This window comes from Lagopus muta, chromosome 2, assembly GCF_023343835.1.
Source record: "Lagopus muta isolate bLagMut1 chromosome 2, bLagMut1 primary, whole genome shotgun sequence".
In the NCBI taxonomy this organism is placed as follows: domain Eukaryota; kingdom Metazoa; phylum Chordata; class Aves; order Galliformes; family Phasianidae; genus Lagopus; species Lagopus muta.
The window spans coordinates 35,641,322-35,664,961 of record NC_064434.1 but is presented as its reverse complement, the minus strand read 5'-3'; the positions used below and the strand labels follow the sequence as shown (position 1 = coordinate 35,664,961).

Below are 23,640 nucleotides of genomic sequence, written 5' to 3'. Positions count from 1 at the left end.
AAGCCTCCAGTAAACACATTTTCTCAAATCCGGATTGAAAGCAAGGGCTGCGACATGGAACTGCTTTTTGCTGTGAAGTCAGGGCCAGTGTCACTTGCACACATCCAGTCCCAGTAGCTCTGAGCTTAGGTTTGCACGAGCATTGGTGTTTGCCACTCTCCCCAGCAGTTGATGGCTCTTCTGGGTGACAGGATGAGCTACAGGTCTGTGGACCACTGGGGCTGTTTAAACAAGCATTTTCTCCTTCCTCTTTGAAAGGGCGTGCTCAAGCAAACACCTGTCCTTTCTTTGGGTTTGAATTGCTAATCTTCCATGTGTTGGGTTCGCTATGAATTGCGTAAAACAGTTGATGCTCTTTTAAAGCATGAAAGGACGATGTTTGTTTCATTTCTCAGATGTCTGCCAGAAATTCTTGATACCATTGAAGCGTCAAGATGTTATCTCAATCACTTAAATTCTGTACTTTAGCATTTCTCCGTTGCTAGGGTTGAGAAAAGAATCAAACTTCAAGTATGAGCTGTTTTTCAAATGGGATATAACATTCAATGTTCTTATAGCTACTAAAACTATCAGAGTTACTAATTGGTCTATATTTGATCATTGTTGAATCTTCTTTATCAGAATATGCTTTTGTTTCTTTTTTCTACAACTTCTCTGCTGCATTGTGGCAAAGGAAATTTTTATCTCGTGTGCATCTCCAGTATATTGCTCTGTCAGCCAGAAGTGTCTCTGGTATTCAGGAGGTACTGGAAGATTTTTAAGCATGACCTCTTAAGAAAAAAAATAAAAATTAAAATTAAAAAGATATTCTTAAAAAAAAAAAATCCACTAAAGCCCTGTTAAATAATTAAGATGCTTTGGGCTTTATCAGAATTGACAGTGTTCTTGCCATAATATACATATGCAAAAACTGTAAGAAGTTTAATATTTTATAGCAAGGATAACTCCAAAACCTAAATCTGCTGGCTTGTTTCTATGGTAACAAATATTGAAATATGTCTAGCCAACACTGTGGGTCCCCCCACCCCCATTTAATTTCAGTCTATGGGTTCTAGGAATTCATTAAAACTGTAGAATCCTTTTAAAATCTCTGTGTTCTGTTGTAAAATTCCCTACGATTAACGTTGAACGTAACTTTAAATTTTAACATAAACATTTCTTTGAGAGAGATTTCTTAGCAAGTGAAGGATTAGAGTTATATTTCTAAGTCTGTATGCACATTGATCTGGTATTTTTGTTCTTCACTGGTGAGTTGGATTTTCTTTTCTCTGCATGACTGTAGTCAAAAAATTGAGTTTCAGACTATGGATTCTGCTGGAAATATTAAAGGCTTCTTAACAGGAGCAGTCTGGCTGAAAGATAACAATGATGAAGTCAGTGCCTGCATGATTAAAGTCAGTGGTCAAGACTTCTCTGTTAGAGCCTGATCTTAAGATTGAAAAGAGTACTTACTGGGGGTTTAGCCTTTATTTCAATTAATTGCACTTAACTTTTTCTCTTAGTACAAAGCCTTTTGTGGGTGTCTCAATTAAGCTATTTCACACCTGCCTTCTTCTCCTTGTTTTTCTTTTGAGGGCAGCCCAGCAGTGTGGGAAGTAGTGTTGGCTGTAAGATTCCATTCTCCTAGCAGTAACTCAAACCACAAGCACCTAATCCTAGAAGTAACAGAAAATTGTTGAAATTTTGAAGTGAAACATCAGGTCCTTTCAACATTTTGCATCTGGTTGACCAGTCAGCATTAGACAGATCTGGAAACGTAATGGCTTCAACTCTACACTAGGGGTACTCTGGTTTCTGCTAGAGTACAATGAACATAATGAGGCGACAAAAAGTAAATTTCAGGAACTGAGATTTGTACCTAACAGGTGTGTTTCAGAAGCTCTTGGTTATGGAGTAAATACATTTTCTCATTTGGATGCTTCACATCCAAACACTTTTCCTTGACGAAACTGGTAACTTGGAACTTAGAAATCAGACCTTGAAGTCTTAATAAATGCCTTCAAGGAAAAGGAGATGCAACTGGAGCCAGTGACTGAAGGACTCAATGCAGGCAGAAGGTGGTGCTTGGAAAAAGTGAGGATCAGGCATGGATGTCGTTGCAGAATAGTAAGAGACAAAGTGTGTGTTTAATGCACAAAGGATTATTGCCTGTGCAGGAATGGATGATTTCAGTGCTGACCGAAAGAAAAGTGTAGTGTATACGCACAAGTAAATGCTTAAAAACAAAAAATATGTAAGTACTATTTGACTGTATTGTAAACAAAATATCCTGTCGCCTTCCAATTCCTAGTTAAATCTCCAAAACCTCATTTTATGGTTGCAAAGACTATGTAGGAGAAGAACAGAGAGGACATTCAGTGAAGAAGTTGCTTCAGCTTGCTCCTCCAGCATCTGGATGTCCTTGGCTGAGGCAGCCGTCCTCCCTTCACACACCCACACATAGCGCGATCAGGGACAGCCACATCCACCCACCCTTTGCAATATTTTGGACTTTCCAGACTTCTACAAGAGTCCTTGGAAGACTTCAACTGTCTACACTGAGCTTCACCCACGAGGGCAATTTAAATGATGCATGCATGATCCTGTTTCCAAGAAAATGCGCTTTTATTGAGGATCATTTTCTTTTTTTCTTTACAATTGCTTTTCCTTTAAAAATAATAATAATAAAGCAGCCCCTGTATCATAACTACAAGATGAAGCTTGGTTTTTCAAGACAGACATTTGAAGTCTCCTTACGTAGTGCAGGGAAGGTAGTGATTGAATGCTCTGTGAGCTGAGGTGAAAGCTGACTTTTTTCTTTATTTCTTCTTCTTTTTTTTTTTAATGCAAACAAAAATCTGCAAAATCTTGTTCTCTCATTTCCCTGGTTCAGTATGGAACTGGACGAAACCACAGACAAGCTCCCACCCAAACTTTATTTCTAAAATGATCAATTTTTCTTAAATAGCACGAGAACACAGTTAATGAAATGGGCTCTGTATTGAGGATTTCTTGCATCATGCCGACAGACTTGTCAAATTTATTTTCTGGAAAACTGAGCAGGATTGAGACCAGGATTATATGTCTGCATAAAAGCTGTGTCTATTCGCCTTACATTAGGCTTTTAATCTTTCACAGGCAAAGCTGGGCTGTGTGCTGAAGCATTGCCAGTTGGTAGCTGTCAGGGAGCTTTCACCATGGACAAATGCATCCACACCAGTTTTTCCACCTTACTTTAAAACATCTGGTATATATCAGGGTCCTACACACCCTTTTTGACTCCAGGAGCTGTGAAGTGAAAAAGCAACTTGTATGCTTGTCTGATCAGCTCTCACATTCTCATATGGTGTCTGTATAATCAGATGCATCAAATAATACTTTGATTTACTCCTACAGCTTGAAAAATATGTACAGTCAGTTTTAGATTAATTGCTTAAATCCTGCGGAGTGGGAGAGCGAGCTTAGGGACGGGTGTGAGAGTTAAGAATACCAGTGGTTGTATTGTCTGTTCCATGCAAGACAAAAGCAGAGTTCAAGCCACAGTTGCTGCTAAGAACCTTTGCCGTGTTTTTGCAAGAATCGATGTTTTCCTTAACATGAGCAATCGCGTACAAAGATGCACATCAGATGATTGCATAGAATAGGCAGTGTGAGTACACGCCTAGAAAATAGACAATGGTATGGGAGCATTTGTTTCCTACAGGAGCTAAAAGCTTTTGGAGGAGAAGGATGGGTTTGTAGAGATAGGCTCATTTTAAATCCCTGAGTACTCAGTGCTACCACTTACAATGGCGGAATTTTCTTTCTGGTAACTTTTTTGGAGACCTGATGTGTATGAAATAAAAGCTGGACAGTGAGAGTTCATGGTGACTTCTGTGGGGTATTACCAGCAGCCAGCCCCATGTCCCTGCTGATTCAATGTTCACTTTATTAAATTTGAGTCTCCCAGAGGTGAACTTTGGAAGGGTTAGGAGTAGTGGCATCGTTGCAACTTCTTTTTTGTCTTCAATTCCCCAACTTTAAGATGGGCAGTTTGTCCCTTTCCCCTCAGTCGGCATTTCTGCCACACCATTTCAAGACACAAAACACATCATCGTTTTGCTTAGCCCCACAGCAACTCCAAGCTTGTGCTGGTTTAATTAAAAAACAGCAGCAGCAGCAGAGCAGGGTTGGGGCGGGAGTGCCTGGAGGTGTGGAGTGCTCAGGGCAGAAAGCTCAGCCTGCCTCCCCCCTCCTGCCTGCCACAAGAGATCCTTATGGGAATTGGGAGTTGCATTGAGATCTGCCACGCGCCTCTGGGAGCTGTATGGTGCCTGAAACACCCTGGTTATAGGGAACTGTCCTACCTTTGAAGGGCTTTGTTTTCCAGTATTGTGGCAAGTCCCTTTTCCGTCTTAAACATTTTGCCAGAATGGATAGGTGACAAAGCTGTGAATTTCTCTTCCATGTCATGCACTCATAGGATTTAAAATCCTCATTCTGCCTTTCATCTTGTGAACTGTTTTTTGCAGATATTTCCTAACTTCTCCCATGACGTTTTAGCCTGTTTCTTCAGAAGATTGTATGGGCTGAAAGAGACTATTGTTTCTGCAAGAGTGCAAGCATGTGCACATTTGCTGATCTGGTTGGTACAGGATTTTGAGAGTGGGTGTTTGACTGAGGAATAGGATTTGGACGTGAGTGCATATGAATTCTTGCTTGCAGCGTGCTCTCTTATTTCATAAATAAGATCACATTTCACTTTCTAGGTTCCTCGCTTGTGTTGCTCCAAAAGCTGAACTTCGATATCATGAGACGTAAACAAGGAAATGGCATACAGTGAGATTACAGTAACTTCACTTAGCAGAGGTTTGCAGACTGTTTTGTTTTTCAGCTCTGTTCCTGGATAGGTATCAACTACCACTTGTGTGGAGACTGAGCACAATTTCTGTTCACAAATATCACAGGTTTGAAGTGAATACTTTGTGCTTCCTTTCTTATTCCAGTGTCTGGGTTTTCAGTTTTGAAGCACAGACTAACACATACTTCTCAGCATGGCATTTAGCAGGTAGGCTTTGGCAGTGGAGTTGTGCTTGCCAGCTCTTGAGACACCGCAACCCAAGCATTGCATTTGGAACAAACTCTTATTGCATGGTGTAAACTACTTTGCAAAATGTTTTTCAGTTGAGTGGTATCAATGGGGAACAAAGAAACCGCTGGGGGTTGTTTTTGTTTCACACCCTGGATCTTGTCAGATGCAACCTTGCCCTAGATTTGCTTCCACTTTTGGGAACGTTACCTAGAGGATGGCACTGGGATAACTCCAGCTTCCTCGTCTATCCTGATGACACACATTTCTGCCAGCCATGAAGTGACATCTGTGGGCATGGAGCGAGAGCTGGTCTGCAGCCATCTGACAATACACCACATCCCTTAGGGAGACAGATTTTTTACACAAGCAGATAGTAATAGGACAAAGGGAAATTTGTCCTATTTTAAACTAGAAGAGGTTTAGATTAGATGTTGGAGGAAATTCTTTACTCAGAGGGTGGTATAGGCTGCCCAGAGAAGCTGTGGACACCTCATCCCTGGAGGCACTGAAGGCCAGGCTGGATGGGGCCCTGGGCAGCCTGAGCTGGCGAATGGCAGCCCTGCCCATGGCAAAGGGATTGGAACTGGATGGGCTTTAAAGTCCCTTACAGTTCAAGCCATTCTACGATGATTCTATGATTCCCATTTTCATATGGTTTCCCTACTTCCTCAGGAGCAGTTGCTCTTGGGGAATGACTCCTTGGTAGTAGAGGGTGAAGGCTGGGACTTGTTGGTAATATAAGAGTTGGTGAGGATTGATCTTGTGGTTTGCTGATGGATTTTGTTCCACTGAAAAACTTGTTGATGGATGGATGCTCAGGAATTACTGGGTGTTGACAAAAGCAGTTGACAACAGCCAGTTCTGGTACAAGTATGGGGAAGAGTTTCTAGCCTCACCCAATGCCACTTGTGATTTTAGCAACTCTGGACTGAAATGCTGTTTCAGCTGTCCATGAGGGGCTTTTTCAGTGCTTCTGTGTGGTAATAGCCTACTCATGTGCCTGGCAGCACAGACCACCTTACTCCTTGCCCAGGTTATGTTACTTAAATTGTACCTCCTTTGCAGAAGCTCAAGGGCACAATACAGAACATGGGAGCTGCCTTTTCCTATCTGACATTCCTTTTGTTTGGGAGTGAGTGAGCCCTTGCTACTGCAGCCAGGAACATCTCAGGCACAGTTTTGCTGTCAATTTCTATTCTGCACTCCTGAGGATTGCATGTAGGGCAGTTCAGAAGGCTCCTAGCAGTGCAGCTCCCTATTTACAGTCGGCAAGTTCATTAGAGCCCTAAATTATTTACCTTATAGAATTCAAGCCCTGAATTATTTACCTTTAAGAACAGTCTTTCTGCATCACGCATTGGGTTGACCATAAAGCTGCACTCTGCTATGGGTGGTGAGTGTCTAAGCATAATATTGAGGGCCATTCCAACATTTTACTACTAATTTTATTTTCATACACAATGAGATGAAAATATTACAAGTGAGGTCACAGTGTGAATCATCAAGATGTAAAAATAATTTGTGCAGCCCTGCTCCAAGCCTGGGAATTGCATGGGTAGTTCGTGGATCCGTGATTGTGCTGCTCTTTCAGCAAGAGCCTGCTGAGCTCCCAGTGTCATGCACTCCTCCTGCTGCTCCGTGCTTGGCCCTAGGATTTATTTATTGCACACCACTCAAGCCCTACTAAAAAAGTTTGTAATTTCCTCACCGACTTTTCCGTTCATCGCTGTCACGCTTGAGAGTTTGATAAATGGTTTGGGAAGCGCTACCACTTTTTTACAGGAAGAGAGCTAAAATTAAGGACAAAGGATCGTGAGGATATCACAGCCTTGCCATGGAGATGTCTCAGTATCACGTAATATTTCATGTAATGGAAATGCAGCTCCTTTTTGCATTTGCTGTGAGCAGTCATGCGTTTTGCTTGAGAGAAGCCAGGGTTTCAGGATAGGTAAGAACTTGCCATTAGTGACTGCTTGGGAAAAGCTGGACTGAGAGACTTGTGTGCCCTACCCTGTGGCAGCCCTCCAGGGCTCAGCTGGCCTGCTCCAATGGCTGTAGAGATAGTGAGGAGCCACATTGTGTCTGCACCTTCACTGCCAGCAAATGTCGGTGCTTTCCTGTGCTTTCCTCCTGTGGCACTGGCGTGCAGCTCAAATATGTCCAGTGCACTGAGTGTGGCAGGGGATGCATTAGGGGGAGTGCAGCTGCTGTCTGCGGTGCTTCTTTCAGCACCTCCCCTTGTCAGTGTTCTTTCTTACAGCCTACCTTTGCTACACTGAATTAAAAATATAGGAAGCAAATAAAAATGGTAAATGGCATCAACTGGCATTATATCAACTCCAAGAAGGTTCACAGCCACTGCACGACCTGCAGCCCTTTGTGCAGCTTGTCACTTTCTGCCCATCTGACCTCTGATTTCCCATCCATGTGCAGTGAAGTTTCTAGCTCTAGTATATTTTCTGCTCTCCCCCTTGGCCCAGCTTTGGTTGCACTGCATTCAGTTGGTGGCTCCATGCTGCTGGGGCTGTTGCCTGGCACAGGCATGGGGTTAGACAAGTCCTTGCTCAGGAAGCTGCAAATCTTTTCACACTTGCTCGGTAAAGAATATTTTTAATGTCTTTATTATTAGTAGTAGTAGTTTTGTGTTTGGTTTTTTTTTTTTGAAAGCTTGCAAGTTGAGCAGATTTAGGCAGGTTTTTGTCATGGACAGCAAGGTTCATATTCCATAGAAAAGTCAGTTCTTCTCAGTGCAAGTGCCCCGTTGAAAATCTCTGGGTTGCCAGAACATGTTGAGCTTTTTCAGGCACTTTGTTCTTTATGAAATGAGTCAGTCAGACTGTTGTGACCAAAACCTTGCAACAAAGCTCTCTCTGGCAGACACTCATGTTGGCCATGGACAGAGTGTGCTGAACAACTGAGCACCGGTATGGCAGGAAGGGTGTCACAGCCATATCTCCCTGTGCTGTGGGATTGCCTGTACTTTGCCCATGTGGAGGTGAGCAAGAGGTCATGTGCAGGTGGCCGAGTTGCATCTTCTGGTGTGAATGTTTTTGTTTTGTTTGCTTTCAGAGAAAGCAATATTGACTTTAATGGCATTTTCAGCACTGAATATCCAGTCCTAATTTTTCTTCACTTATGATGTGTCTTCAGGCAATTCAAAGAGGCTAGTGGTTTTCTTTATGAAGCTGTATCTTCAGTTGGGTTTCTACCATACTAGCTTTTTTCTTCCTTATTTAAGTGTGGAAGTTTCTCATATGAAGTGTCCATTATGGTTCATCGGAAGAGTTTGACACTCAAGTGTGAAACAAGTAATGTGTGAAGTGAGAACTGAGCACAGGCACAAAAAGACCCTGTTGAGAATTTTAAGCGAAATCACCGCCTAAATAATGTTGTATGAGCCAAGTTCAGGGAAACTGTACGATTAAGTAATTTACTGTTGATGTAATTTTACAAGTATTATTTTTACATTGCTACTATGGTTATTAGTGGCATGTATTTACTAATGAAACTGAAAGAAACATCAAAGATACTCCCTCTTCCCTTGTGTGCCTGCTTTTGGTAGCACTGAGCGCCTGCTGGGCTTTGGTTCCTGTGCTGCCTTCCCTGGGGGGGTGGATGCAGGACTTGGGCTCAGGGAGCTGAGTTCTCACACAGCTCTGCAAGCAAGGTGCTGTCCCTGTTAGGCTGCTCCATGGGCTGTCTCCTCTGGTTGGTCAGTAAGCAATTTTGTCAAAAGGACTTTTTCTTGTTTAATATTTTCGTGACACTTAGTAGGAAAAAAAAAAGTCTAAAATATCAGCTGGGAATTTTACCTGCTGTAATACAAATAATAGATAATCTCATCCAGTTAATAAGTTTTCTCTTTTGTGTTGGTTTTCACACAGAGCAATGAGGCAAGAGAGAAGTTTTTAAAAACAGAAAAATGTGATTGCAGAAACATCACTGTTGGCAGGAGGACTTGGTGGATTCAGGTAATAATGTGACACTGCTCTTTTATTATGCTTTAAAATTGTCTAGATTTCAGGCTGACAGTGACCCTTTGTCAGGAGCTGAGTGGCAGAGGGAGGTGACAAGGTATAATAAGAGCCCGTGGCTGGCTGCTAAATTAATTCAGACCCAGCAAGAGAGTGTAAGTTCTGCCAGCGAGGGTAGTTTCTGAATGGGACACTGTTGCTGGGGCTGAGACATTTTTCGTTATCTCAGGCTGTTAAAACTGAAGTTGTTCTTTTGTGTGTGTGTGTTGTTGTCATTCTTAGGCTAAGAGTCAGGCTTAATTCAGCCTCTTAGAACTTCATTAATGTACAAAGAAAACTCCAGGCCTAGGGAAGAAGGTCAAATGATCAGCTGTCCCTTCAGACTATGGAATGCTGAATCTGTGACTGTTTTCCTTGAATTCTCCATTTTAAAAGATTTCTGGCTCAGAACAGATTATCTGCTAAAATACCCCTACCTGTGTCTTTGCTGTAGCAGACTAACTCTGGATGTTTTGTATGAATGAAGACAATTTCTCCTTGCAGAATGGTGGAAATTGTAATGTGCAATATTTAAGAATCCTACCAGTATGTTGGCAAAGTAACCTTAAAATATCATCTTTAATATATTCAGACCCTACTTGTTAAGAAATGTGAGTTGTTAGCTAAAATGCATCTCTTATGTTTTTAATCATTCTAATTATTTTCCTAACTGAGAGGCAGAGATGGCTGGAAGGGGGACATTTGGGGTGCTAATTGCAGTGCATTTTAAGTGGAGCCAGATCCTGCCCTCACATTTCTTAGGCAGTCCTGGTGAAGCCATCAGGCTTTTCTGGAACATAAGGGTTTTCCCCGTGTCTATTTGATTTCAGGATAATGGCTTACAGTGGCTTTTTCACACACTTAATTCTCACATGCATGAGAAAGTAGAAGAGCATGTATCCTTGTCAGTGTAGACTTCTGCTTTTCAGCACAGATTTTTTTTGAGGAGCAGATCGGCAGAGCTGGTTGCCTTAGACTGAGCTGTTTCTAACTGGAGATTCCTTTGCATTTTCTTTGTTAGATGCTAGGCGGGAAAAAAAAAATAAATGCAATTGCAGCTTTGCATTTCTGTATTCATGCCCGAGAAGGATATTTAAATAGTATGTGAATGGGTGTGGATTTAGTATTTCCTCCAGCCAGCTTCTTTTTAATGTTAAATTGCATCCTCTGGAAAGATAGTTGCTGTATCAACATCAGCATAATGACATTTTATTAAAAAATCAATATCCAGCCATAGGAATGTGTCTTGGTGTAAACAGTTGTGTGCTTTCGACTGTGATGTGTATATGTTTGCAAATGTAATGGACTTGGTAACTTGGATAAACACTGTATGTGTGACTCATTGTGGAGTATGAGCTTACTTAAAGCAGCAAGTGTGGGATTTGTTGAATATTGTGTTGCTTGCATCCCTGCATACTTACATTAGGTCATGATTAATCTCAAATTGGCCAACAACCTGGGAGGAGAATTACTGCTGATCTCCCATAGGTGACTCCAGAAATAAACATAAGGATGGAAGTGCTGTAAAAAACATAAATAGTAGTTAGAATTCATAGAATCATAAAGTAAACATATGGTACAAAGTCCTCTAAAATATAATGCTTGAAAGCTTTTTTTATAGTTTCAGAAAAGGTTTGTTTAGCTATCACAGGGAAAGTAAATATTTTCATTCCTTTTCTTCCAGTTCTCTCTCATTCCATTCCTCTTTCTTCTTTACTTTTCTTTAGTTTTGGGCAGGGGCACCAAAACCAGGCACGCTTAGAAAGCTCCATTTGGGGTACTTTGCTAATTACCCTTCTCTTGGTGCAGTCTCATGGTGTTTGTGCAATGTCAGGACAGAGTTGGTGCCAGCGGACACGATGGCTGCTGCAGCAGCCCCAGGGTCTGTCAGGACAATGTCCATTTTGTAGCACAACACATCAAGACTTGACACTGGGCAATGCGATCCCAGCATGTGCTCTAGGTGCACAGGGGGCTGCATGCTGTGGCATCCCCAATCTTTGGACATGCTTTTAGGGTGACATTTCAAGTGCCAGTAGGAGGGTGGCGTGTCAGGAAGAGAGGCTGATGCTGTGAGGGGTGAAGGAGGAAGATGGGGAGCAGGGGGCTGGGCAGGGAGGGCAGCAGGAGAGGGGATGCCGGGAGGAACATTCAGCTCTGGGGGGAAATGCTATGTGCTTTGCAGTTGCCTATGTGGATAGAAACCAGATGGTGTGCTGGAACACCCGCTCACTCGGGTGACGGTGGAGCCAAACATATGGTTAATGGTTAGGAGGAATAGCTCGCAGAGCCAGGGCTTTGCTGACTGCCTCGCATTACAGATTGCTACAGTGTGTCATTACATTGCCAAACTAAGTGCTTAATACTCAGTGCAGCACTGGGCACACATGGGTGCTGATGACTTTCCACGCAGAGCTGGCGCAGCCGGGAGGCTGACATCACGTGCGACTCCACGCATCCCCCACCACATCCTCTAGACCCCACTCACCGTGGAAGTGCCGTAAATCTGGGGTTTTACAAGCCCCAAACCTACAGCAGGCAGCTTTCCTGTTCTGCGTGCGTGCGTTTAATCCAGTTATTTCCAGCGGCGTACGGTTAGGTTTTGCTTTTCTCCCCACAGCGTCCAAGTTCACCTCGTCTGTGGCCCTGCGCTTACATGCCCGGCATTTGAAGTTCCTGCACCGGGAGCTTTGGGCAACACCAGGCCCATGTTATCTAAGGAACTGCTGAGCTCATTCATCTCCTTTTCACGGCCTGCTTCCTTTTATTTTTAGCCAAATCCGTCAGGCCTGACAGGCGGGTAATTTGAGCCAGAGAAAGGGCAAAGCTCCAGGTCCTTTCCACAAAGCAATTCTTCTCCTCCCTCCTGGGAAGGCTCCAAACTCGGCCTGCTCCAGGCAGATGGATTTGTTGAGTCATGTGAGATCATTTACACAAAAACACAGTGAGGCGGTGAAGAAAGGGAAAAAAAAAAAAAAAAATAGGGAAAGAAAAAGAAAACGCAGGGGGAAGGGGTGGGGGAGCGTGTGCTGCTGTTGGTTGGGCTGCAAGGGTAGGAAATGTGCTGCGCGGCAGCGAGACGGAGGAATGCAGCGGATTCATTCTTGTATAAGGTAATGTCTAGTTTACAGTGCAGGGTGGAGCCAGCGTGGAGAAATCACTCGAAAACAGATTACTCATTTAAAACTAAAATTTCTCCTCGAAATAGAACAACCGAGACCCAAAACAACCAGCAAGCTGCGCACGCACACAACAAAGGGCATGCTGTTGACAGTGCTGGTTTCTAGGAGCAAGGAGCTCCTAGCCAGGGCTGCTGGAAAGCAGCTCGCCCCAGTACTGCAGGAATGGCTTTGCCAGGGCCAGCGAGTCCTGTAACAGCAATGTTGTGTGCCCACTGGGGATGGTTTGGGGTGCTGGGAAGGAACAATGTAGTGCCCATGATGAGCAAGCTGCTGGCCACAGTGGGGCCACAGTGGGGCCACAGTGGGGCCATGCTTTCCTTGTGGAACAATCTGCGCCACAGTGGGGAGTGAACTGCGTTTGGGCATGGGGATTGAAAGCTGATTGTGTTACCATTTGCAGCCTAAACTAACCCTGGCGTGTTTGGGATTGTTTTGTTTATTTGAGTGGGTGGTAAGGGAGAACATCCAGCTTGGGGTTGTTTAGATCTTCGTGCATCCCCGAGAGAATTAGATTGGGTTAATTTTGCCATTTTGTAATGATATGTATTCAAACCTTAAATAGACATGGACTGTATTTAAATATTCTTAATATGATTTCCAGTTACTCTAGATTTTCTAACATGGCAATATTGAATGTCAGTGTGTCATCCTGATGATGACTGAGAGCTGGAGCAGAAACTGCAATTGGAAATTAGTGGAGCGCATACACAATAAAGCAAGTTCAATGCAAAGTATTTTCTTTAATTCTTTGCTGTACTTAAGGAACTCGTGTATGTGCGAATGCAGGTTTGCATTTTAACTTGACTCTCTCCCAAAAAAACAGCATCTTCTGCAGGCTCCACAGGGCAGTGTCCAGTCAAAGTTCTGTCGTTCTGGGAGGGGAGTGTTTGCTTGCAGCCTGCCCCACTCTGCTTGGCCTTGTCTTCCTTTTTTCTTCTCCCGCTTCTTTTTTTTTCATGCTTTCATCTGAAAGGCCACTGGATTTCACGGCTTGCTCACTGCGCCGCGCTGTGCTATTGAGCATGTTTGGCATGGAGAAAGACTTCTCAGCTAGACCAGCTTTCTGCTTAAGAGTTTTCTCACTAGGAGGAAAGCCTTTGTCCCCCATCTCTTTATCGGCCCCCTCATTAATTGTGGAGAAGGAGCACTTGGCAGCACCCCGAGTCCCAGCTGGGTCCCACATTGGCCACTGCACAAACTCACAGCAGGGTCCTTGCCCGTCAGCTCAAGCTGAGGTTCTGGAGTGAGGAGTGAGAAGCAGCAAGGGATGAGAGTGTAAAGAGGATGTATGTGGCCAAACTGGAGATCAGGGCCATGTGTTAAAGGGTGACTACGTAACTAGAAATCACTACTGTAGGTTGCACTGAGATTCTCCAAGAAGTTACAGAGAAGGACAGTGTTGCTATTTATCCTTTTTGCGTAGTTGCTGTAGTGTTCTTTCTCCCCACATCCCCAAATATCTCGTTATCCTGCATTTTCTCTTGCTGTGAGCAACATTTCTCATAGTTTACACAGAGCTGCAATTCATGTTAAAATCTCACTTTATAAAGTCAACCTCCCATCATTGACTGTGGGATTTCCACCAGAAAAGAAGTTTGTGAGAAGACAAAGTTTTTTTTTTTTTAAGATTTTGTCTGAGTGAACAACTTCTGTGTAATTCCTCTATTAACTTTCGGGTCCATAGCTTCATCACTGTTTATTGCACTTGGAAGACTTGTAATTTTACTTAATACCCTACACCCTAATATCTCCTTTCTCTCCCCTTATGTTGCCACATTCATTGTTTTCTGCTTCTTTATATCAGACATCCAGCCACACTAGACAGGTTTTGGGAACTGTTTGTGACCTGACTATCAGGAAAATCAGCCTTACTCTTCCTTCTCTCTCTTTCACAGCTGCTCAACTTCCCCTCCTTTGTCTAAAAATTGTGTTGTCTGTAAGATGCTATCAACCTCATACTTCTTTTATCTCACTTCTCATATCACTTCCATTCTTCTGGCCATACTACCTCTTCCTGTATCTCACGATTAGACCAGGAATTTCTTCGTTGCTGGCACCTTCCCTTGCTGCACATACCGTGGCGCTGCCTCCTTTGGGATCCAAGGAAGTGCTTACGTGTTATGTCATGTCTTGCACTTGGCTTCAGTTTCCACAGTATACACCAGGTAGAGGGTATCTTCTTGAATAATGATTCTTGCATTGCAACCAGCTGCTCTCTTCTCAGCACTGAGCTCACAGTGCTAGCATTTGAGAAGGGGAATTCCTTGGCAGATGTGTGTTAAGTCTTAAAGGTGTTGTGGTATCTCTGTATACTGTTCTAGACCTGCACTGTTGGCCCCCCATCTGAACTATTTGCATTAGATTGTCTCTTCTTTAGCTCATGTTATTTCCACACTGGGATTCTACATTATTTCCTGAGAAGAGTTGAATACAGAATGTCTCCAGAGCTGAGAGCTGTAACTGCTCAATTTTCTCTAAGAGACAGACTTGTTCCCCATTTACAGAGCTGAATTCTAACTGTGATGAGCAGTGGTTGTCACCATGGCCATCCAGGTCAGAAGCAGAGCAGGAGATCCTTGGTGCCTCGTAACCCAAAGCAGCAGAATTGTGGGTTCTGCTCTGAGGTTTGACCTAGTTGATCATAAAAAAGAGATGCAACTTGTAGCTGGTTCCTGGAATTCACACCACTGAGGCACACCAAAGCACTTGCTGTTATTTCAGCAGGAAAGGCTGTTTTTCTTTCCTTCAGGCTTGAAAGATCTTCATTTCCTTCCAAAGATCTTATTCTGTGCCGTAATTGTACAGCCTTCCCCAATCTGAAGTTGTGCCAAGGAGAGTCTTGCAAGCAAGGTAACCCTGTACTTTGAGCTCCAATTATGCCCTAAGGAAGGATTGAATAGCAATTCCCTCCCGCAGAAAACTTGATCAAACTTCAAATCCTCTGCAGAGGGATCAGTGGGCTGAGAGCTGATTTCTAAGAAGAGTGGGGCAGTGACCTCCTTATATCTCAAAGTATTCATTTATGGCATTTACAGGCATGCATTTATCTTACATAAATCTCTAGACTGACTTGTTTTCCCTACAGAAAGTCATGGAAACCTTGGTGTAGTGGTGGCAATTTCCTCTACTTAATGCATGCATCTACAGGGCAGCCCAGAGATGAAGCGAGGTTTGTTCTAAACATTTATTAATCTAAATTTACACGGAGCTTTTTAAGGCATTAAATGTACATAGATTTTTCTCATCCACCAGTGAACTGATGCCATGCAGAAGTGCAAGACTGTTCATAATGTATTCTGAAACTTAGCTTTTTCTAGTTGTGGCCAAATCCCATTAGCTGTGATTTTCCTGCTTCCTTTTCCTCCTGTTGAGCCTTCTGGATGGTGGCTTCTCTGAACAGCTTGCTTGGAGAATCTGCTCTGAAAATTGCCCAGCCTGCTCTCTATTCTCAAAGCAAGCAAAACTTGGGGAGCAGCTTATCACCCACTCATCAGCAAACTTCAGCAAGCTTCTGCTACAAAGCCTCTGTCGGGCATAGGCCAACCAAGCTTAAATTTCTTTCCTTTCCACTCAGTTGAACACAGCAGAGGTAAAAGTCTTTTCAGAGATTAAACTTTGCCTGATGGTTTAATGATGTATCATTCCTAACAGACAGCACAGGATGTGTAAAATTGGCTTCTTTATTCCCTTTTAGCATCCTTAGAGATACTTAAGAATTGCTTAGGGGTTTCTGGCAAAGGTGTGTCAGCATCATCTGATATTGCTGCTGTAGTAGCAGCTTTTTCAAGTTAATGTTAAAAGAACTAAGTTGTTTTAGGACTCTGTTCACCCCACTGGCTTTTATTTTTAATGTACAGTTCCTGTAGCATTTCTAACTTCTAACACGATCTTTTGTTGGTTTTGTTTTGTTTTTTTTTAATTTTGATCCTGTTGTAAATTAAATTGACGTCAGCAAATCCTGTTCCTGATCATACACTGTAAAAAGGTCCCTTTTTACCTAAGTTGCAGACCTCTTGCTTGTTCACAGCCTTTGCGTAATTAATGGGAACATGCTATTATTCCCTAATACATTTATTCATGTATGATAGATATTTGTGGGCCATATTTGGCATTAAATGGATGCATCACTGCTCCTGAGGCGTTTTGGTGGCTAAATAGCTGGTGTTATATCCTCTGGTTACTCATTTTGATGTTTTTCCTGTGTCCATACTGCAGCGTGTGTGTTACACAAATATTTTTAGTCACAGCCCTGTCAGGTTGGTTTAAGAAATAGAAATGTCCTCATTTTTCAGAGATGTTTATCTGTAAGTGAGTGGAATTATATGAATGTGTTTTCTCAGTTGATCAAATTCTAAGTGCTAAGATGAAAGGCCCTCTATTATGTTAGTACTCCTCTTGCAAAAGCAGGGCTGTTTGCCTGAGCAGGGTGATTTATCTTCTATATCCGCTTCTCTAATTACAGCATGAAAAGACCCTAAAGAATCCTGCTAGCAGAAGATCTCCTTATTGCAACCAGTGTAAAAATCAGGTTTAAAATGCATTTTAACTGGTGCTCAGTTCCACATTTACTACCTCTTAATTACCGTAGCCACAGCATAAGTAAATGAATTTGATTGCTTACTTGATCGTGCAAATATCGAATGTCTTTCTACTTCGTCAAAATCCTCCTTTTATCAAAGATATCTGCTGTCACATAGCTCCAAGCTGTTGCCTGTTGATTTAGTAAAAGGGAGCATCATATTTGGGAAACAAAAAAGCAGCACTTTTACGTTTGCTTATTACTGAGAAATGGTGAGAATATTTTATCAATTTCAGCTTCTTGTTTTCTCTTTGAGTACTTTCTCAAAATTAATAATGAAGTGCTAAAAAGCGAAATTGTCACACCATCGCCTTCTGGCAGGATGACATAAATAATTAACAAGGGCTATCTCTCTGCTTGGTTTTGGGTTGATTGCTTATTGTTTCGACATCCTGCCATGAATGGCTTTGAAGCTCCTGCAGAATGCTTGAATTGTGCTGGACCAGCTCAGCCTTATTGCTGCCTTTCTCTGCGTTGTCCACATTGATATCTGGCTTCAAAATTGGGATTGATGTCAGAATCCAGATGGTTTCGCTCTTTTTTTTCTCTTGGATGCATCACTAAGTATCAGTGGGACTTTGAAGTCCCTCTGTAGGCCATGGTTGTAGAGCTAGAAGGGCCACATCTCACACAGGTCACACAGAGCTGCAGCAGGTATTCATGGCACAGCCACGCTTGCTCAGATGCAATTTACAGAGCAAGAGGTTAAAAGGCCAGCATAAATCACAGTCTAAAGCAGGCTTTTTCATCTTTGATCTGTTCTTAGGTGATGCTAGTTTGGTGACACAGTTCAAGTGTATGGCCAACAGTTTTGACTGACCACAGGCTGACAGCTTCACACCCAAAAGGAAGTCATTTTTTCTACTGAGTTTTGCCCCTTTTGTTGTAATTGGAAATAACTGCAAATAAAGGGCCAGAGGTTTATGAGGGTATTGTGGACTGTTCACTTATTAAGATAAATATGTGATTAATTCTTTGTGGGGCAAGGTGGAGAATAATTTATACCTTAAACCGTGGAAAAGTTTTTGTATTTAATGCTGATTTTAACCATGAAGCATCAGTGACTTAGGTACCATTCAAAATGCTGCACACAAAAATAATCCAAGGGTTGGAACACTTGCCCTACGAGAACAGGTTAAGAAATGGGGCTGTTCATTGTGAAAGCTCTGGAGAGACGTGATGGCAGCCTTTCATTATCTAAAAGGGTGGATGGGGGTGGCGTGGATGAAGGGGCATAAGAAAGTAGGGGACAGACTCTTTAACAAAGTCTGTTGTGATAGGACAAAGGGAAATGTTTTCAAACTTAAAGAGGGGAGATTGGATAGAAGAAAAAAGCTTTTTATGATAAGGACAGTGAAGTGCTGGAACAGCTTGCCTAGAGAGGTGGTGGATGATCTGTTCCTGGAGACATCCAAGGTCAGGCTGGACCAGACTTTGAGTGACCTGATCTAGCTGTGCGTGTCCCTTTTCACTGCAGCTGATTTCGACTGGATGACCTTTAGTGTCCCTTCCAATTCAAATGATTCTATGATTTTATGAAGTAATGCTGTAATTTCCAAACAGAAGAGGAGATGCATGCAAGCTGGTGACACATATTTTGATTTTCAGTACAGTAGGTGGCAGGAGAGACAAAACGACAGCTTGACTGAGGTAGCTGCTTGTCCTTATGCCACAATAATGAAAGAAGGCCTCACCACATCTGCGCCCAGTATCTGAGCAAGATTGTACTGTCTGGTGATCACAGAATCACAGAATCACAGAACTGTAGGGGTTGGAAGGGACCTCCAGAGATCATCGAGTCCAACCCCCCTGCCAAAGCAGGTTCCCTACAGCAGGTCGCACAGGTAGGCATCCAGGCAGGTCTTGAACATCTCCAGAGAAGGAGACTCAATGTTTGTCTGTCAGCTGATGTAATAGACATGATGACATAAAAAGGTGGAATGTTAGACACTTACTGTGATACCCATGTTATATGAATCACAGCACACAGCGTCTTATATTTCTACATTGTCTTCTGGTAGGCACCAGGGACCGAAGGGCAGCCCCAGCCCCAGGTGAGGCTGTGGCCATTTATCCTCTTTGTCTTCCCACTGTGTCCTTTGCTCAGACTCCCTTCCTTGTGTCTTGCAGAAGTGTTGGCGCCTATAAGGCCATACCATGAACTTCCTGATGGGGTGAATCCAGCCAACACCTAACTGAAAACATGGATGGTGTTTCTGCAGCTCAGCAGTACTGCATGCTAATGAAAGTAGAGTTAGGCAAGGGAGCAAGAGGCTGATTGCTTTGGGCTGTAGTAGAGCTGCCCCTTTGAAAGAATCACAGAATCACAGAATCACCAAGGTTGAAAAAGACCTTCAAGATCACCCAGTCCAACCATCCACCTATCACCAATAGTTCTCACTAAACCATGTCTCTCAACACAAAATCCAAACGTTCCTTGCACACCTCCAGGGTCGGTGACTCCACCACCTCCCTGGGCAGCCCATTCCAGTGCCTGACCACTCTTTCAGAAAAGTAGTATTTCCTGACGTCCAGCCTAAATCTCCCCTGGCACAACTTGAAGCCATTCCCTCTAGTTCTATCAGTAGTTACACAAGAGAAGAGGCCACCCCGCAGCTCACTGCAACCTCCCTTCAGATAGATAGAGAGAGCAATGAGGTCTCCCCTGAGCCTCCTCTTCTCCACACTGAACAATCCCAGCTCCTTCAGCCGCTCCTCATAAGCCCTGTGTTCCAGACCCCTCACCAGCTTTGTTGCCCTTCTTTGAACCCACTCCAGGGCCTCAATGTCTTTCTTGCAGTGAGGGGCCCAAAACTGAACACAGTACTCGAGGTGCGGCCTCACCAGAGCTGAGTACAGGGGGACAGTCACTTCTCTGTTCCTGCTGACAACACTATTCCTGGTGCAAGCCAGGATGCCATTGGCCTTCTTGGCCACCTGGGCACACTGCTGGCTCATGTTCAGCCAAGTGTCAATCAATACCCCCAGGTCCATTTCCTCTACGCAGTCCTCCAGCCACACCGTCCCAAGCCTGTAGCATTGCCTGGGGGACCTATAAACCCATCAAACAAGACAGAAGAGGTACTTCTATAATGGATAGTAAAATAGGTGCTTGATATCTAGTATTTCAGCATCTGACACTCTTGGGCCTGAGATCTGTAGTGAGGTAAAGTAACAATAAAAGTCTGAAGAACATCTGTTTTCTGAGAATACATGAGTCTTTCCTAATGGAGAGGCAAACTAAAGAAGTGAGGTTAATACTGTTCTTCCATCTCTCTTTTTTAAAGGTGAAAGAGATGCTCCTCATCTCACTTCAGTTAAGGTGAACAGATTGTTTCCTTTCTTATTTATGAGAGATTTAGCCTCTCATTGCAGACGAAGACATATCTGCTTTGATTCATGTAACTCTAGCAAGGTCAACAAAGTTGCATTTGTGAAAGAGAAAAGAAGGTTTGGCTCAGGATTTGTAACTGCAGAAATGAAACAGTTTTGTCTGTTGATTTATAGGGAATTAGTGTATGGCTAAAATCAGTCTAGCCATTTGCTGTGTTTTTTTTCCAAGGATTGTTCTCTGGAGTGGAGGTCTTCTGGTCATGATGGAAACAACTTTATTGTGTAGACCTGCCAGAGGGCATTGAATTTGCCCTAGAGCCGAAAGAGTCGAAACATACTTGACTCATACTTGTGAGAGAATCTTGTATTATGTGAACCAGCTTCCAAGGATTACTTTAGCTATTTATCTGTAATTGTCCATGAACTGAATTCTGGCAAAGCAAAACATCTAGTCATATGATGGCCTAAATTCTGCATATTCCTTTGATGGGTAATACTCTTGAGCAACAATTCTTCATTACTTATTTTCTGTGTTTGTGCCCATTTTTTAAATAAAATTTTTGCTTGCATTCTTTGGATATATTAGTGTTGTTTTTGCAGTTGAAGTTTTCTGAAAATTGAACTGGTGTTGCAGTTATAAAACTGTCAGTGTGATGTAGTGGCAAGGACAGGACATCTGTTTAGGAGCTTGCTTGGTTGTCTTTGCTGGAAAGCTTGACTGCCCCATAGATAGAACCTGAGCACCTCTGGGCATCTAAAAGAGGATGAAATACCACCCTCTTGTTGATGAGAAATGAAGGCTAGAACATAGTGATTTATTGAAGGTCGTGAAAGAAACCTGAAAGGCTGAGATCTAGGTCTCCTCCACCTCACCCTAGGAGCTCAATCCTATAACTTTTAGCACAGTTGTTTCCTCTCCCTTGAGAAACTTGAGAATCTTCCCTTTGGAAAAATACCTGTCCCTATCACAGGAGAAGTAGGTGCAGATTGAAAACTTTAGGATGAAGGTTAAGACTCTCTATCATGCAAAACAGCACATTTAGAGAGTAGCTGTAGTTTGTGTATTTCAAGGGGAAACGATTTAGGGACATAAACAAAAGTTAGTAGCTGTTCTGTCTTTGCTTTACATGCAATTCAGAGCTCAGTAACTGAAGTGGAATAGGGATCTGGGTCTATACTGATCTTGAACGGCAGTGAAGCAATATGGTCCCACCCAAGGACAGGTCTTTTTTCACACAAAAGCCATTTGCCTTGAAAAATTTGTTATATTTCAGATAGTAATACATTGAAATAAAAATGTGTGCAAATATTTAGTTGTTTCTGTAACCAGGTTTAACTGTGCGGTGTTATACTTGGTGAAGAAGGTCAGGGAGAATTCCTATTGTGCAAAAGCAGTAGCTGTCTGATGCTAGTTATAAAAAACAGATTAAAACAGTCATTTTAAAATGAATTTCCATAAGGAGCTTGTAGGAGGGCTTAGGCTGCTCTGGAGGAAGTCTGACTGCACTTTAAAGTAGACACCTGGATTGGTAATTGAGAAAATATTGTTAAACAACTGAGATTTAAATAAATTTAAGTACAGCTTCATTGTAATAATTTCCCAAAAGACACGTTGGTAATTCTGCTAAATAGAGAGTTTAATAGACTTCAATAATGTGTACTTTGGAGACTCTATACACAAAGGAATTATGCATAAAACATTCATTATGGTAAACTGCTACCTTTTCATGTAACTAGGAATCTGTTGAAACAAAACTAGTGCACTGTGTGTGGAAACACGTTGCTGGGTGTTAACAGAATCAATTATCACCACCTTGCCTGTCGTTTCACCTGTGTTGATCGAATTTGCAACCTGTATTGCTTTGTCCAGTAATAAACAGATTTGTGGACATAGATATTAGTTTGTTTTTGAGGAATTCTTTGTCCGCAGGAGCGTTGTTAAGATGGAACACAGCTCACACACTCAGTCACACTTCCCTAACTCTGGAGCCAATGCTAGGCTATGTTTGCCTTTGAAGCACCTGCTCTGTGTCATAAGAAGAAATACCTGATAAGAAACATGGGCTAACTCTCCTTTTTTTTAAAGTAATAATAAAGAAAAAAAAGCACCACCAACAAAAGAAAGCAGTGCTAGCAAGCTGTTCTAAGCCAATTTTGCATTTGATTTCAATATGCTGCTGCTGAGGGCCCTGCTGGAGAACAGTCGAGAAAGAGGAAGGAGCAGATGCTTTTGGTAGAACAGTAGGGCATTTATCTCTTTTAATGAGGTAACATCATTAGTGCTGACAAAGTGCTGCAAATCAATACATGTAATGGACTGCTGCTGTCTTTCAGTAGTGCACAGATTGCTGTACTTCTGAGCATTCAAATCTGCTGAATCACAGGTCAGGCGTTATCTCTTGTGATACTTTTTTTTTTCTTTTAAACCATTTTGATATTCCCCCTCCCTAATCTTTGCCTTTGATCTGAGAGATCTGGAGCACTCTGCCAGGATCTGTGTTGGGGCAGGCAGAAATGCCCTGATGTTAAGAGCATGGGAGCGCATTTAAATGCCGCATAAGTCTGCTGTGATGCAAGGAACTTCCTTTTAATTGGAAAACATGAGGTTACTCATGTCTCTTTGAGCCTGATTCCTTCTGCCTAAAATGGCTGCAGGTTCTGTTGTTGTTTTCTATCTCCTACCCTCTGCCTGTTTCCTTTAGAGCAGCAGTGTCATGTTGGCGGTACCAATCATGTCAGCTGGTGACACCCACTGACCCCAGCATTCAGCAACAAAGACTGTGGGAGGATGGCCAAAATGAGGTGGCTGCTGTGCTGGCCAGGGAGGAGCAGTGGGTCAGGGGAACTGGGGGGTCATGGCCTTTTTCCGTGCAAAATCCATAGGTGTGAAAATCATCCACACCGTTGTGTGCACGGTGACCAAGGAAAGAACGAGGGGGATTGCAACAGAGATCTTCCCTTTATTCTTCCCTTCGTAGGTGGTACACAGCAGCACATGACTGCTATAGTATGAAAATTAAAACAAAGCAAATAAAAAAAGAAGCAGCTACAGAATGAATCTGAATTTGAAAAAAGCGTGGAGATTTTAATAATGTCTGTTTCAAATGGCTTGATTTCCCCCCCAAACTCCCATCAAAATCATGTCATCCTTCACCAAAAGTGTGTATTATAACCAAAACATTTGAGGCGCACTGCTTGTTTATCAGAGAGCCCAAGGGTAACGCCTGGGCATTAGCACTGATTCCAGGAAAAGGGGCTGTTGATAAGAAAGATTCATCTGAATACATCACACATGTTAAAAAAAAGAAAATGTGGTTCCTCTTTCTTTTTTTATCTGCATGCCCCTCCCAGCCTGGGCTTCCCACACCTGCTTGCGGTGAAAGAATATGAACAGAATCGTAGATTCCTCCCCATTAACTGTTGCCTGACAGCTCTGGCAAACGGTCCAGTTTTTCTTTATTTGGCTTTCTTGCTCTCTGCCAC

At 42.8% G+C, this 23,640-nt stretch overlaps 1 protein-coding gene across 3 annotated transcripts in view; it reads left to right on the top strand.

The window, feature by feature from the left end:
- The window catches only part of BACH2 (BTB domain and CNC homolog 2), a 180,956-nt gene that overhangs the window by 30,272 nt on the left and 127,044 nt on the right, over positions 1 to 23,640 (top strand). Inside the window, exon 2 of one of the 3 annotated variants that reach the window (XM_048937788.1) lies at positions 8,935 to 9,021. The exons of 1 other annotated variant lie outside the window; for it this stretch is intronic. The gene's annotated coding sequence lies outside the window, so the exon portion shown is untranslated. Of the gene's footprint in view, positions 1 to 8,934; positions 9,022 to 12,114; positions 12,177 to 23,640 lie in introns of those variants that run through there. One more of the 3 variants, XM_048937790.1, reaches the window with a different exon arrangement.